Here is a 15,739-nt window from a genome sequence, read left to right as displayed (position 1 = left end):
CTTTCCCTTTCCCTTTCCCTTTCCCTTTCCCTTTCCCTTTCCTTTCTCTTTCCCTTTCTCTTTCCTTTTCCCTTTCTCTTTCCCCTTTCCCTTTCTCTTTCCCTTTCCCTTTCCCTTTCCTTTCCCTTTTCCCTTTCTCTTTCCCTTTCTCTTTCCTTTCTCTTTCTCTTTCCTCTTTCTCTTTCTCTTTCTCTTTCTCTTTCCCTTTCTCTTTCTCTTTCCCTTTCCCTTTCCCTTTCCCCTTCCCCTTCCCCTTCATCTTGTCCTTCATCTTGTCCCCCCTTCCTCCTCCACCCCTTCCCCTCCCCTCCCTCCACCTCCCCTCTCTCCACCTCCCTCTCTCCACCCCCCTCCCTCACCTCCTCCCTCCACCCCCCTCTCTCCACCCCCCCTCCCTCCACCCCCCCTCACTCCACCCCCCTCTCCTCCACCCCCCCTCTCTCCACCCCCCCCCTCTCTCCACCCCCCCTCTCTCCACCCCCCCTCCCTCAACCTCCCTCCCTCCACCCCCCTCCCTCCACCCCCCTCTCTCCACCCCCCTCCCTCCACCCCCCCCTCTCTCCACCCCCCCTCCCTCCACCCCCCCTCTCTCCACCCCCCCTCCCTCCACCCCCCTCTCTCCACCCCCGCTCTCTCCACCCCCCCTCCCTCCACTCCCCCCTCTCTCCACTCCCCCTCCACCCCCCTCCCTCCACACCCCCCTCCCTCCATCCTCCCTCCACCCATCTCCTCCCCACCCCCCCTCCCCTCAACCTCCCCTCCCTCCACCTCCCCCCTCCCTTCCCCCTCCTCCACCTCCCCCTCCCTCCACCTCCCTCCACCCCCCCTCTCTCCACCCCCTCCCATCCCCTTCCCTTCCCCTTCCATTCCTCCTCCACCTTGACCCCCTTTCCTCCTCCATCCACTCCCCTCCCCCTTCACCTTGACCTAGAAAATAGGTGCAGGAGTAGGCCATTCGGCCCTTCGAGCCTGTACGCACCGCCATTCAATATGATCATGGCTGATCATCCAGCTCAGTAACCTGTACCTGCCTTCTCTCCATACCCCCTGATCCCTTTAGCCACAAGGGCCACATCTAACTCCCTCTTAAATATAGCCAATGAACTGGCCTCAACTACCTTCTGTGGTGGAGAATTCCACAGACTCACCACTCTCTGCGTGAAGAAATGTTTTCTCATCTCGGTCCTAAAAGACTTCCCCCTTATCCTTAAGCTGTGACCCCTGGTTCTGGACTCCCCCAACATCGGGAACAATCTTCCCGCATTTAGCCTCTCCAACCCCTTAAGAATTTTATATGTTTCTATAAGGTCCCCCCCTCAGTCTTCTAAATTCCAGCGAGTACAAGCCTAGTCTATCCAGTCCTTCTTCATATGAAAGTCCTGCCATCCCAGGGACCAATCTGGTGAACCTTCTCTGTACTCCCTCTAAGGCTAGAATGTCTTTCCTCAGATTAGGAGAACCAAAACTGTACACAATACTCCAGGTGCGGTCTCACCAAGGCCCTGTACAACTGCAGCAGAACCTCCCTGCTCCTATACTCAAATCCTCTTGCTATGAATGACAACATACCATTCACTCCCTTCCCTTCCCTTCACCTTGCCCCCCCCCTTCCTCCACTCCATCTCCCCTCCCCTTCCCCCTGCCCTCTGCCTCCCCTCCTCTCTCCTCCCACCCTCCCATTCCCCTCCCCTCCCCTTCCCCCTGCCCTCTGCCTCCCCTCCCCTCTCCTCCCACCCTCCCATTCCCCTCTCCCCTCCCCTTCCCCTCTCCCTTACCCCCTCCCCTCCCCTTCGCCCTCCCCCTCCCCTTGACCCCCTCCCTCCACCCCCCTCCCCTTCCCTTCCCCTTCACCTTGCCCCCATTCCTCCACCCCCTCCTCTCCCCCTTCCTCCTTCACCTTGCCCCCCCTCCCTCCTCCACTCCATCTCCCCTCCCCTTCCCCCTGCCCTCTCCATCCCCTCCCCTCTCCTCCCCCTTTTCTCCCCCCTTCACCCTACCATCCCCGCCCCTCCCTTCCCTTTCACCCTACCCTCTCCCATCTCCTCTCCCCCTCCCCTTCACCTTCACCTTACCCCTCCCCTCCCCTCCCCCACCCCACACCCTCCCTCCCCGCCTCCTACCCTTGGGTCCCTTCCTTTCTGGCATCTCCCCTCCCCCCCTCGGCCCCTCCACCCTCTGACACCTTTCCTCTGTCGTGTCTAGGCCTACGAGTGAGGAGGCCGAGCAGTGGGCCAAGTCGCTGGACGATCTGCTAACCCATCGATGTGAGTCCTAGTTCGGGCCGAATGGCAGCGGGAGTCCATGCAGCGGGGGTCCATGCAGCGGGGGGTCCATGCAGCGGGGGTCCATGCAGCGGGGGTCCATGCAGCGGGGGTCCATGCAGCAGGGTCTGCCAGCGAGGGTCCATGCAGCAGAGGGTCCATGCAGCAGGGGGTCCATGCAGCGGGGTCCATGCAGCGGGGGGGGTCCATGCAGCAGGGGGTCCATGCAGCGGGGGTCCATGCAGCAGGGGGTCCATGCAGCAGGGTCTGCCAGCGAGGGAGGGTTGGGAGGGGAGGGGAGGAGAGGGAGGAGAAGATAGGGAGAGGAGAGGGGGGATAGGGAGAGGCGGGGAGAGGGATTTGGACACACATATGTAGACGAGGGATATGTACATATATAAACATAGCACAAAAAGTAAGGAAATTTGTGTTTGGTAGATTATTTCTTTGTTGTAACAATGCTCTTGGCAATAAATCTTATACCGTTGGAAAGCCTGTTTTATTTCCCTTTTAAATGGTGCCACATTTGTAAGGAACATGCATTTGTGGATGAGCAGCAGAGCTGAGTATATGGGTTGCGCCCATGAACAATTTGCCAAATCTTCTCTGCCAATGCCAAACAGCTTATTCTGCCATTGACTCTTGTTCGGTGTTGTTTGGTGGATTGGATGATTGAAGTCTGAAGAAACAAGACATATTGGCAATTTAACAATTTATTCATTTAATGAACAGGAGCCACAGTAGCGTGTGGAAGAACCATACACAGCCACAACAGCCTGGCACCTCCTCCTCATGCTGGTCACCAGCCTGGTCACACACTGTTGTGGGATGGCATCCCATTCTTGTCAGCACCTGGGGGTACCAGAAGCTCAAAACAAGAGTCAATAGCAACAGCAGATAAGCTGTTTGGCATTGGCAGAGAAGATTTGGCAAATTTTCATGGGCGCAACCCATATACTCAGCTCTGCTGCTCATCCCACAAATGCATGTTCCTTACAAATGTGGCACATTTAAAAGGGAAATAAACAGGCTTTCCAACGGTATAAGATTTATTGCCAAGAAGCATTGTTACAACAAAGAAATAATCTACCAAACACAAATTTCCTTACTTTTTTGTGCTATGTTTTTTATATTACAATCCACATCGAGGATGCATTCTACACCCAGAGGTGCCCAGATGTCCCGGAAATCCCGGGTGCCCGTGGGCAGCGGGTGGTCCCTCTCGAGTGCCACCCGGGCATGGACGTAACCCCGGAAAAGGGGCAGGCAGCCGGCTCGGGCACAGCCCTCTTCCGCCTGGCGCCGTGAGTCGCAGATGGCCAGCTTGGCCAGGCCCAGGAGCTAACCCAACCAGGACATCTTCAGCCCCCCCCTACCTCTCCCCGAACGCACAGGGTGTCCAGAGATGAGGGCGGTGGGCGTGAAGTGCGGCCAGAAGGCAAAGGAGCAGCCCCTTTAGGTATTGGAACAGGGGGGCTGCAACCTCACACACTCCATGTCACTGGATGGGTTTAAGAGAGAGTTAGATAGACAATAGACAATAGGTGCAGGAGGAGGCCATTCGGCCCTTCGAGCCAGCACCGCCATTCAATGTGATCATGGCTGATCATTCTCAATCAGTACCCCGTTCTTGCCTTCTCCCCATATCCCCTGACTCCGCTATCCTTAAGAGCTCTATCCAGCTCTCTCTTGAATGTATTCAGAGAATTGGCCTCCACTGCCTTCTGAGGCAGAGAATTCCACAGATTCACAACTCTCTGACTGAAAAAGTTTTTCCTCATCTCTGTTCTAAATGGCCTACCCCTTATTCTCAAACTGTGGCCCCTGGTTCTGGACTCCCCCAACACTGGGAACATGTTTCCTGCCTCTAACGTGCCCCAACCCCTTAATAATCATATACGTTTCGATAAGATCCCCTCTCATCCTTTTAAATACCAGTGTATACAAGCCTAGTCGCTCCAGTCTTTCAACATATGACAGTCCCGCCATTCCAGGAATTAACCTAGTAAACCTACGCTGCACGCCCTCAATAGCAAGAATATCCTTCCTCAAATTTGGAGTCCAAAACTGCACACAGTACTCCAGGGTGCGGTCTCACTAGGGCCCGGTACAACTGCAGAAGGACCTCTTTACTCCGATACTCAACTCCTCTTGTTATGAAGGCAACATTCCATTGGCTTTCTTCACTGCCCTGCTGTACCTGCATGCTTCCTTTCAGTGACTGATGCACTAGGACACCCAGATATCGTTGTACGTCCCCTTTTCCTAACTTGACACCATTCAGATAATAATCTGCCTTCCTATTCTTACCACCAAAGTGGATAACCTCACACTTATCCACATTAAACTGCATCTGCCAAGCATCCGCCCACTCACACAACCTGTCCCAAGTCACCCTGCAACCTCATAGCATCTTCCTCACAGTTCACACTGCCACTAGAGCTCTAGGGGCTAGTGGAATCAAGGGATATGGGGAGAAGGCAGGCACGGGTTACTATATATATATATATAAACATACACATATACATGAAAATATAAACATGTATTGGAAAGAACTGCAGATGCTGGTTTAAATCGAAGGTAGACACAAAGTGCTGGAGTAACTCAGAGGGACAGGCTGCCATTTTGTGTCTATTTATAAACATAGCACAAAAAGTAAGGAAATTTGTGTTTGTAGATTATTTCTTTGTTGTAACAATGCTTCTTGGCAATAAATCTTATACCGTTGGAAAGCCTGTTTATTTCCCTTTTAAATGGTGCCACATTTGTAAGAACATGCATTTGTGGGATGAGCAGCAGAGCTGAGTATATGGGTTGCGCCCATGAAAAATTTGCCAAATCTTCTCTGCCAATGCCAACAGCTTATTCTGCTGTTGCTATTGACTCTTGTTTTGAGCTTCTGGTACCCCCAGTTGCTGACAAGAATGGGATGCCATCCCACAACAGTGTGTGACCAGGCTGGTGACCAGCATGAGGAGGAGGTGCCAGGCTGTTGTGGCTGTGTATGGTTCTTCCACACGCTACTGTGGCTCTGTTCATTAAATGAATAAATTGTTAAATTGCCAATATGTCTTGTTTCTTCAGACTTCAATCATCCAATCCACCAAACAACACCGAACAAGAGTCAATGGCAGAATAAGCTGTTTGGCATTGGCAGAGAAGATTTGGCAAATTTTTCATGGGCGCAACCCATGCTGCTCATCCCACAAATGCATGTTCCTTACAAATGTGGCACCATTTAAAGGGAAATAAACAGGCTTTCCAACGGTATAAGATTTATTGCCAAGAAGCATTGTTACAACAAAGAAATAATCTACCAAACACAAATTTCCTTACTTTTTGTGCTATGTTTAGTTTACATAGTAGTTCATTAGTATTTTTGTTTGACTCATTTAGTAGTTCATTTACTATTTGTGTTTGATTTTGTTTTTATTATGGTGGTGGGTGTTATTTCCTTTGATACTTGTACTGTAAATATCACTTTTAATAATTGATGACATTATTTTTGGTTAAAAAAAAATAAAGTTGGTCGGACACCCTCCTCTGCTGGCGGGAGGCTGCTACAGCGGAACCTGTTGGGCAAACAGATAGGAGATCAATTTACCTCTCTCTGAGTAATAGCAGGATGAGTTTCTGTTAGTTTTTCCCCAGGGACGGTGGTTTGGTGTGTGTTGAGAGAAGAGACCAGACTAGATAACGTCGAGAAGAATCAGATTTGCCTTTACCACCTCAGACAGCTGAGGAAATTCAGAGTCTCTCTGAGAATCCTTCAGTGCTTCTACTCTGGGGCTGTAGAAAGCATCTTGTCCGGAAACATCACAATCTGGTTTGGGAACAGCTCTGCCCAGGACAGGAAGGCCTCTGCGGAGAGTAGTGCGTTCAGCTGAACGCACTATGGGAACTACACTCGACCCCCCTGCAGGACCTATACATCAGGAGGTGCAGATCAGAGCCAGCAACATTATGGGGGACCCCTACCACCCCAGCAACGGACTGTTCCAGCTGCTACGGTCAGGCAAACGCCTCCGCTGTCCACGCTGTGAAAACAGAGAGGATGAGACGGAGTTCTTCCCACAGGCCATCAGGAATGTTAACTCTCATATCACCAGGGACTAATTTAATTTACTGTATTAATTTTTTTTTTGTGTTAAATTTTTTTTTTTTTTCTATTCTGTTTTGTAGTTTAGCACAATCCGCACTTTCATTTCACTGCACATCTTGTACATGTATGTGACAAATAAACTTGACTTGACTTGTCTTGATAGGTATTCTCATTTAGAGTCATATAGCGTGGAAACAGGCCTTTCGGCCCAACTTTCCAAGCCGACCAACATGCCCCACTTAGTCTGAAGAAGGGTCTCGACCCGAAACGTCACCCATTCCTTCTCTCCACAGATGCTGCCTGTCCCGCTGAGTTACTCCAGCTTTTTGTGTCTACCTGCCCCATCTACATGTCCCACCTGCCTGCATTTGCCCCACATCTCTTTTCACATGTCCTATTCATGTACCAGTCTAAATGTTTCTGATTGTAACATTGTGATCCCATCTGCACAAGTCCCACCAGCCTGCGTTGGCCCATATCTCTCTGAACCTCTCCTATTCTTCTGCTCAGTTTATAGTTGAGTATAGGAGCAAAAGTGGTCCCTTCTGCAGTTGTACAGGGGCCCTAGTGAGACCGCACCTGGAGTACTGTGTGCAGTTTTGGTCTCCAAATTTGAGGAAGGATATTCTTGCTATTGAAAGCATTGAAAGGTTTACTAGTTAATTCCCGGAATGGCGGGACTGTCATATGTTGAAAGACTGGAGCGACTAGGCTTGTATACACTGGAATTTAGAAGGATGAGAGGGGATCTTATCGAAACATATAAGATTATTAAGGGGTTGGACACGTTAGAGGCAGGAACCATGTTCCCAATGTTGGGGAGTCCAGAACTAGGGCCACAGTTTAAGAATAAGGGGTAGGCCATTTAGAACGGAGATGAGGAAAAACTTTTTCAGTCAGAGAGTTGTGAATCTGTGGAATTCTCTGCCTCAGAAGGCAGTGGAGGCCCATTCTCCGAATGCATTCAAGGGAGAGCTAGATAGAGCTCTTAAGGATAGCGGAGTCAGGGGGTATGGGGAGAAGGCAGGAACGGGGTACTGATTGAGAATGATCAGCCATGATCACATTGAATGGTGGTGCTGGCTCGAAGGGCCGAATGGCCTCCTCCTGCACCTATTGTCTATTGTTTATTATTGTCACGTGTCTCGAGGTACAGTGAACAGCTTTTTGCTCCTTGCTATCCAGTCAGTGGAAATACTAGCTGTGACGAAAATCAGGGAGACACAGTGGAGTTTGTACATTCTTCCCGTGCTGGCTCGAAGGGCCGAATGGCCTCCTCCTGCACCTATTGTCTGTTGTCTATTTTCTACTGCACCTAAACACCAGCCTACACACAGTAGGTAAAAGTTACTTTTGTACCGAAGCCAATTGACCTACAAACTTGCACGTCTTTGGAGTGTGGGAGGAAACTGTAGATCTCGCGAAAACCCACGCAGGATAACCGGGAGAAACGTGCAAACTCTGTACAGCAGTCAGGTTCGAACCCGGTCTCTGGCGCTGTAAGGCCGCGCCACCGCGCCCCCCCCCTTCTCCGCTCGACGATCTACCCCTTTCTCCACAGACGGACTGATGGCTTTCAAGGGCTTCTGCACACCGAGTTCAGCGAGGAGAACATCGACTTCTGGCAGGCCTGCGAGGACTACAGGAACACCAGGTCTGTGGGCAAACCTCGCTGCCAAGGCCAGGAACATCTGTGCCGAGTTTGTCACCATCCACGCCCCACGAGAGGTGAGAACGTGGGCGACGGGGGCGCGAGGGTGGTGCGGGAGCAGATTTTTCGCCTGCTTGAGAAAAATAAGGCGCGGACACGAGACATCGATAGAAAATTGTTGACAGACAGAAAGCAAAGAGTGGGGTATAATGGGTCCCTTTCAGAATGGCAGGCAGTGGACTAGTGTGGTACCGCAAGGCTCGGTGCTGGGACCGCAGCTATTTACAATATACATTAATGACTTGGATGAAGGGATTAAAAAGTACCATTAGCAAATTTGCAGATGATACAAAGCTGGGTGGTAGTGTGAACTGTGAGGAAGATGCTATGAGGTTGCAGGGTGACTTGGACAGTTGTGTGAGTGGGCGGATGCATGGCAGATGCAGTTTAATGTGGATAAGTGTGAGCTTATCCACTTTGGTGGTAAGAATAGGAAGGCAGAGTATTATCTGAATGGTTGTCAAATCAGGAAAAGGGGACGTACAACGAGATCTGGGTGTCCTAGTGCATCAGTCACTGAAAGGAAGCATGCAGGTACAGCAGGCAGTGAAGAAAGCCAATGGAATGTTGGCCTTCATAACAAGAGGAGTTGAGTATAGGAGCAAAGAGGTCCTTCTGCAGTTGTACAGGGCCCTAGTGAGACCACACCTGGAGTACTGTGTGCAGTTTTGGTCTCCACATTTGAGGAAGGATATTCTTGCTATGGAGGGCGTGCAGCGTAGGTTTACTAGGTTAATTCCCGGAATGGCGGGACTGTCATATGTTGAAAGACTGGAGCGACTAGGCTTGTATACACTGGAATTTAGAAGGATGAGAGGAGATCTTATCGAAACGTATAAGATCATTAAAGGGTTGGACACGTTAGAGAGAAACATGCTCCCAATGTTGGGGGAGTCCAGAACCAGGGGCCACAGTTTAAGAATAAGGGGTAGGCCATTTAGAACGGAGATGAGGAAAAACATTTTCCGTCAGAGAGTTGTGAATCTGTGGAATTCTCTGCCTCAGAAGGCAGTGGAGGCCAATTCTCTGACTGCATCCAAGAGAGAGCTAGATAGAGCTCTTAAGGATAGCGGAGTCAGGGGGTATGGGGAGAGGGCAGGAACAGGGTATTGATTGAGATGATCAGCCATGATCACATTGAATGGCGGTGCGTACAGGCTCGAAGGCCGAATGGCCTCCTCCTGCACCTATTGCCTATTGACACGCAGGAGGCTCTCTTCACCAGTCTTTATTAGTGTGGTTATCACGGGGAACTCAGCTCTCTAAAGCGAGATACCGATAAGCTCCGAAGTAGGACAGAATCGAAGGTTCTTTATAGAGGTGGTACACCATAATTCATCCGGTACAATCTAACCCTGATAACAAGCCACACAATGTGCCACTGAGCAAATCCCTTAAGTAAACTTAAACACAGGATACGGTTACATCTGGGGCTAGATAAGAACAACACTCACCTCTTCTTCGCACAAACATTGCCACCATTTGTTAAGCAAGACAGTCTCCTAAGCAAGACACACACCAGGATTAACTCTTTCACAGCTGAATTTCTTCCACGAGGAGGGAATTCTGTGTTTGATCTGGCTCGTTTTTATTCCCATATAAATCCTATATGTGATAGATGTCACTCTGAGATAGCTTCTCTTACCCATATGTTTTGGCCATGCTCTTCCTTGGAAAGGTACTGGAAAGACATTTTCAGTACTTTGTCTACGGTTTTGAATATTGATCTACAGCCCCATCCATTACTGCAATTTTTGGTTTACCAATGATAGACTCTACTTGTTTATCTCCCCCCATTTGTCGGATGATTGCTTTTCTTACATTAATGGCCAGAAGATCTATTTTGTTGAATTGGAAAGAAATCAATCCTCCTACTTTATTTCATTGGTTTTCTCAAACTATTTCATGTTTAAATTTGGAAAAGATTAGAAGTACTGTTTACGAACCTTCGATCAAATTTGAGCAGACTTGGAGGCCATTTATTCAATATTTTCATATCATGTAATGTGACCTTATTCCAACCTTTTTCGGTCTTCTTGATATTGCTTTATGCAGGTAGAGGGATTGGAGCGGGCGACACTACTATGTTTTCGTTAACCACCTGGTACAGTCTGGTTTTTTTTTGGTTTTTTTTTCCCCTCTCTTTTTTTTCTTCTTTTTCTCTCTCTTTTCGTTTTTCTTTTATCCTTATCTTTTTCATATATATACCGACATATCTTCTAGGTATAGATAACAATTTGTTTTACACAACCTGGGGATATTTATGTTATACATTGCCATTGCTTATGCTTATGTATTCCCTTATATTTATCCACTTATGTATGCCTATTGAAAATACTATAAATAATTTTTATTTTTTTAAAAATAAATAAATAAAAAATAAAATAAAAAAGGCAGTGGAGGCCAATTCTCTGACTGCATTCAAGAGAGAGCTAGATAGAGCTCTTAAGGATAGCGGAGTCAGGGGGGTATGGGGAGAAGGCAGGAACAGGGTATTGATTGAGAATGATCAGCCATGATCACATTGAATGGCGGTGCGTACAGGCTCAAAGGGCCGAATGGCCGCCTCCTGCACCTATTGTCTATTGACACGCAGGAGGCTCTCTTCACCAGTCTTTATTAGCGTGGTATCACGGGGAACTCAGCTCTCTAAAGCGAGATACCGACAGCTCCGAAGTAGGTCAGAATCGAAGGTTCTTTATAGAGGTGGTACACCATAATTCATCCGGTACAATCTAGGCGGCACGGTAGCGCAGCGGTAGAGTTGCTGCTTTACAGCGAATGCAGCGCCGGAGACTCAGGTTCGATCCTGACTACGGGGTGCTGCACTGTAAGGAGTTTGTACGTTCTCACCCGTGACCTGCGTGGGTTTTCTCCGAGATCTTCGGTTTCCTCCCCACACTCCAAAGACGTACAGGTATGTAGGTTAATTGGCTGGGTAAAAATGTAAAAAAATTGTCCCTAGTGGGTATAGGATAGTGTTAATGTACGGGGATCGCTGGGCGTCACGGACTTGGAGGGCCGAAAAGGCCTGTTTCCGGCTGTATATATATGATATGATATGATAACCCTGATAACAAGCCACACAATGTGCCACTGAGCAAATCCCTTAAGTAAACTTAAACACAGGATACGGTTACATCTGGGGCTAGATAAGAACAACACTCACCTCTTCTTCGCACAAACATTGCCACCATTTGTTAAGCAAGACAGGCTCCTAAGCAAGACACACACCAGGATTAACTCTTTCACAGCTGAATTTCTTCACGAGGAGGGAATTCTGTGTTTGATCTGTACCCTGAATCTTGCTTTCATCTGGGGCCCAGTTTGCTCATTAATTGTGGCCGTGGTCTATCAAGTCTTTTCCGCCATTCAATCATGGCTAATCTTTCTTTCCCTCTCAACCCCATGCTTGTACCTTCTCAACCACAACCCCTGACAGCTGCCCCTCCCCACCATCATCATCATGACACGAAGCTGGGTGCAGTGTTAGCTGCGAGGAGGATGCTAGGAGGCTGCAGAGTGACTTGGATAGATTAGGCGAGTGGGCAAATGCATGGCAGAAGCAATATAATGTGGATAAATGTGAGGTTATCCACTTTGCCGGCAAGAACAGGAAAGTATTACCTGAATGGTGGCCAATTAGGAAAAGGGGAGATGCAACGTGACCTGGGTGTCGTGGTGCACCAGTCATTGAAAGCAAGCGTGCAGGTGCAGCAGGCAGTGAAGAAAGCGAATGGTATGTTAGCATTCATAGCAAGAGGATTTGATTATAGGAGTAGGGAGGTTCTGCTGCAGTTGTACAGCCTTGGTGAGACCGCACCTGGAGTATTGTGTACAGTTTTGGTCTCCTAATCTGAGGAAAGACATTCTAGCCTTAGAGGGAGTACAGAGAAGGTTCACCAGATTGATCCCTGGGACGGCAGGACTTTCATATGAAGAAAGACTGGACAGACTAGGCTTATACTCGCTGGAATTTAGAAGACTGAGGGGGGATCTTATCGAAACGTATAAGATTATTAAGGGGTTGGACACGTTAGAGGCAGGAAACATGTTCCCAATGTTGGGCGAGTCCAGAACAAGGGGCCACAGTTTAAGAATAAGGGGTAGGCCATTTAGAACAGAGATGAGGAAAAACTTTTTCAGTCAGAGAGTTGTGAATCTGTGGAATTCTCTGCCTCAGAAGGCGGTGGAGGCCAATTCTCTGAATGCATTCAAGAGAGAGCTAGATAGAGCTCTTAAGGATAGCGGAGTCAGGGGGTATGGGGAGAAGGCAGGAACGGGGTACTGATTGAGAATGATCAGCCATGACCACATTGAATGGCGGTGCTGGCTCGAAGGGCCGAATGGCCTCCTCCTGCACCTATTGTCTATTGAGAGTTAAATACAGCTCTTTGGGCTAATGGCATCAAGGTATATGGAGGGGGGGGGGGGGGGGAGCAGGAACGGGGTACTGATTTTGGGTGATCAGCCATGATGATATTGAATGGCGGTGCTGGCTCTGAGGGCCGAATTGCCTGCCCCACCTATGTTTGTATGTTCCTGTGTTGTGCAGCTCTGTGTTCTCTCTCCCCGGACTGACCCTCTACACCTCTCCTCTCTACCCCCCCCGCCCCCCCCCCGCCCCCCCGTCTCCAGGTCAACCTTGACTCACGCACGCGAGAGGCCACGTCCAGCATGGTGCTGACACCCACCCGCTCCACCTTCGACCTGGCCCAGAAGCGGATCTTCAGCCTGATGGAGACGGACTCCTACCCTCGCTTCCTGCGCTCCGAACTCTACCGCAGGTTGGCCAGAGCCAGGCAGCTCAACGGCCTGGCGTAGGCGGCCTCCTCCCTGGCCCTGCGACCGGTCGGGGAGGCGGCGGGGGGGGGGGGGGGGGGGGGAGAACGAGGGCTTGGAGACTTATCCCCACCCCCCCCTCACCTCCCAAAACAATCGGCCTGTAACACCTCCATCCTTCTGCATGGCAATCCCCTCCACATCCCGATTCATGGACCATCTTCCTTCTCCCCCCCCCCCCCCCCCCCCCAACCACCCCACAATTTTGCCCTTGCTGACCTGGAGGGAGAAACTGACTCGGGGCGCGGTCAGGTGGTCTACTCTGCATCTCCTGCCTCTCCGCCAACTATCCAAGGAGCGAATGAAGGCGATGGGCCGAAGAGCCATGTTATTTATTGTGAACTCGGGCGAGGGAGTTCTCGGATTGGACGCGCCAATGGGCGGAAGGATTGCCTTCTCTCTGGTTTTTTTGGAAGGGACGAGGAGGGGGCACGGGACTGACGAGGCCATCGTTGCACCTGGAGCTAGGGTGAAGAGTTGCCGGGGGGGGGGGTGAGTAGTTTGGGAGGCTGGGGGGGTGGAAACTCCCTCTCTGTCCCCTGCGCTTTCTCCCCGATGCACAGAACCCCGGCATTCTCCGAACCACGAGTGGCTGATGGAGGGCCGGCATGGACACGATGGGGCCGAACGGCCTTCTTTCCGCTGCTGTACGACTCTGTGGCCGCGCGAGAGTGCCCCTCCTCTGGAATGGGCTGGGGTTCGCCGGGATGTTGGCTCCCATGTCTTTCCAGAACGTCAAGATTTCAAGATCAATTTAATTGCCACATGTACCAGTTAAGGGGCAGTGAAATTTGGAGTCACCGAACAGCCACAGGAAGTGAAAAGCAACAAGGCACACAGCCACATCTAATAAAATGTAATGTAAACATCCACCACAGCGGATTCCACATTCCTCACTGTGATGGAAGGTAATAAAGTTCAATCAGCTTCGTCTTTGTGTTCGCCCGCGGTCGGGGCTGTTGAACCGTCCACCGTCGCCGCTACTGCAGACAGGAAGCAAAGAGTAGGAATAAACGGGTCCTTTTCGGAATGTCAGGCAGTGACTAGTTGGGTACCGCAAGGCTCAGTGCTGGGACCCCAGCTATTTACAATATCTATTAATGATTTGGACGAGGGAATTGAATGCAACATCTCCAAGTTTGCGGATGACACGAAGCTGGGGGACAGTGTTAGCTGCGAGGAGGATGCTAGGAGGCTGCAACGTGACTTGGATAGGTTAGGTGAGTGGGCAAATGCATGGCAGATGCAGTATAATGTGGATAAATGTGAGGTTATCCACTTTGGCGGCAAGAACAGGAAAGCAGAGTATTACCTGAATGGTGGCCGATTAGGAGAAGGGGAGATGCAACGAGACCTGGGTGTCGTGGTACACCAATAGTCAATAGTCAATCGTCGTTTATTTGTCACATACACATAAATGTGTAGTAAAATGAAACATGACCCGCAGTTGAACAATAAGACCAATAAGATTAATCAATAAAAATGCAATAACACATACAATCACAACTAACACCAAACAAAAAGAAACATCCATCACAGTGAGTCTCCTCCAGTCTCTCCTCACTGTGATGGAAGGCCAAAATGTCTTTTTCTCTTCCCTGCCGTCTTGTCCCGCGGTCAGGCTGTTGGATTTGCCACGTCGAGGCGGTCGGGGCTCCCGATATTGAAGCCCCGCTGGGCGGTGAAAGGTCAACGGCCTATTTCAGGCCGCGCCGGACGGTGAAAGGTCCGCGACGGGCCGAACCCAAGCCCCGCGATTCGGGGCGGGCGAACACGCTGCCTCTGCCGTTGCCGGAGCTCCCGATGTCGGCCCCCACCCAGGGGTCTGCGGGCTTCCGACGTCCACGCGGCCCGCGCCGGAGCCTCCGGAGACGAGTCGCAGCCGCGCCCGCAGCATCCGCAGGCAGCCAGCGCCCCAGGTGGTGAGTCCGCGCCGCGGGCTCTGCGAACCAGAGCCCCAGGTGTTCCCAGGTGAATGGGCGGTGGTAGGCCACAACGGGAACGGAGACACGACACAGAACAAAGGTCACGTCTCCGTTCTGGAGAGAGAATGTTACAGTTCCCGTTCCCTCCCACCCCCCCCCCCCAAAACATAACATACAACACTACATCATATTAAACTACAATTCAGACAAAAACAACAAAAAACACAAAAGACAGACGGACTGCAGGCAAGCCGCAGCTGCGACGGCAGCGCTGGCTCCTCTAGAACCAGTCATTGAAAGTAGGCATGCAGGTGCAGCAGGCAGTGAAGAAAGCGAATGGTATGTTGGCATTCATAGCGAGGGGATTTGAGTATAGGAGCAGGGAGGTTCTGCTGCAGTTGTACAGGGCATTGGTGAGACCACATCTGGAGTATTGCGTACAGTTTTGGTCTCCTAATCTGAGGAAAGACATTTTGCCATAGAGGGAGTACAGAGAAGGTTCACCAGATTGATTCTGGGATGGCAGCACTTTCATATGAAGAAAGACTGGGTAGACTCGGCTTGTACTCGCTGGAATTTAGAAGATTGAGGGGGGAACTTATAGAAACTTTCAAAATTCTTAAGGGGTTGGACAGGCTGGATGCAGGAAGATTGTTCCCGATGTTGGGGAAGTCCAGAACAAGGGGTCACAGTTTAAGGATAAGGGGGAAGTCTTTCAGGACCGAGATGAGAAAACATTTCTTCACACAGAGAGTGGTGAATCTGTGGAATTCTCTGCCACAGAAGGTAGTTGAGGCCAGTTCATTGGCTATATTTAAGAGGGAGTTAGATGTGGCCCTTGTGGCTAAAGGGATCAGGGGGGGTATGGAGAGAAGGCAGGTACGGGATACTGAGTTGG

The 15,739-nt window shown here is 50.3% G+C and overlaps 1 pseudogene across 1 annotated transcript in view; it reads left to right on the top strand.

The window, feature by feature from the left end:
* LOC144602613 (regulator of G-protein signaling 8-like) overlaps nucleotides 1-15,019 on the top strand; it is a 16,994-nt pseudogene extending 1,975 nt beyond the window's left edge. The window contains exons 2-4 of the transcript XR_013548467.1: nucleotides 2,203-2,264; nucleotides 7,925-8,091; nucleotides 12,713-15,019. The product of XR_013548467.1 is annotated as a regulator of G-protein signaling 8-like (transcript). The remainder of the gene's footprint in view (nucleotides 1-2,202; nucleotides 2,265-7,924; nucleotides 8,092-12,712) is intronic.
* The last annotated feature ends 720 nt before the right edge of the window (nucleotides 15,020-15,739 follow it).

Source organism: Rhinoraja longicauda, chromosome 19 (genome assembly GCF_053455715.1).
Source record: "Rhinoraja longicauda isolate Sanriku21f chromosome 19, sRhiLon1.1, whole genome shotgun sequence".
NCBI lineage: Eukaryota > Metazoa > Chordata > Chondrichthyes > Rajiformes > Arhynchobatidae > Rhinoraja > Rhinoraja longicauda.
Note: the sequence above shows the minus strand (reverse complement) of the source record. Positions and strands in the feature narration are given on the sequence as shown.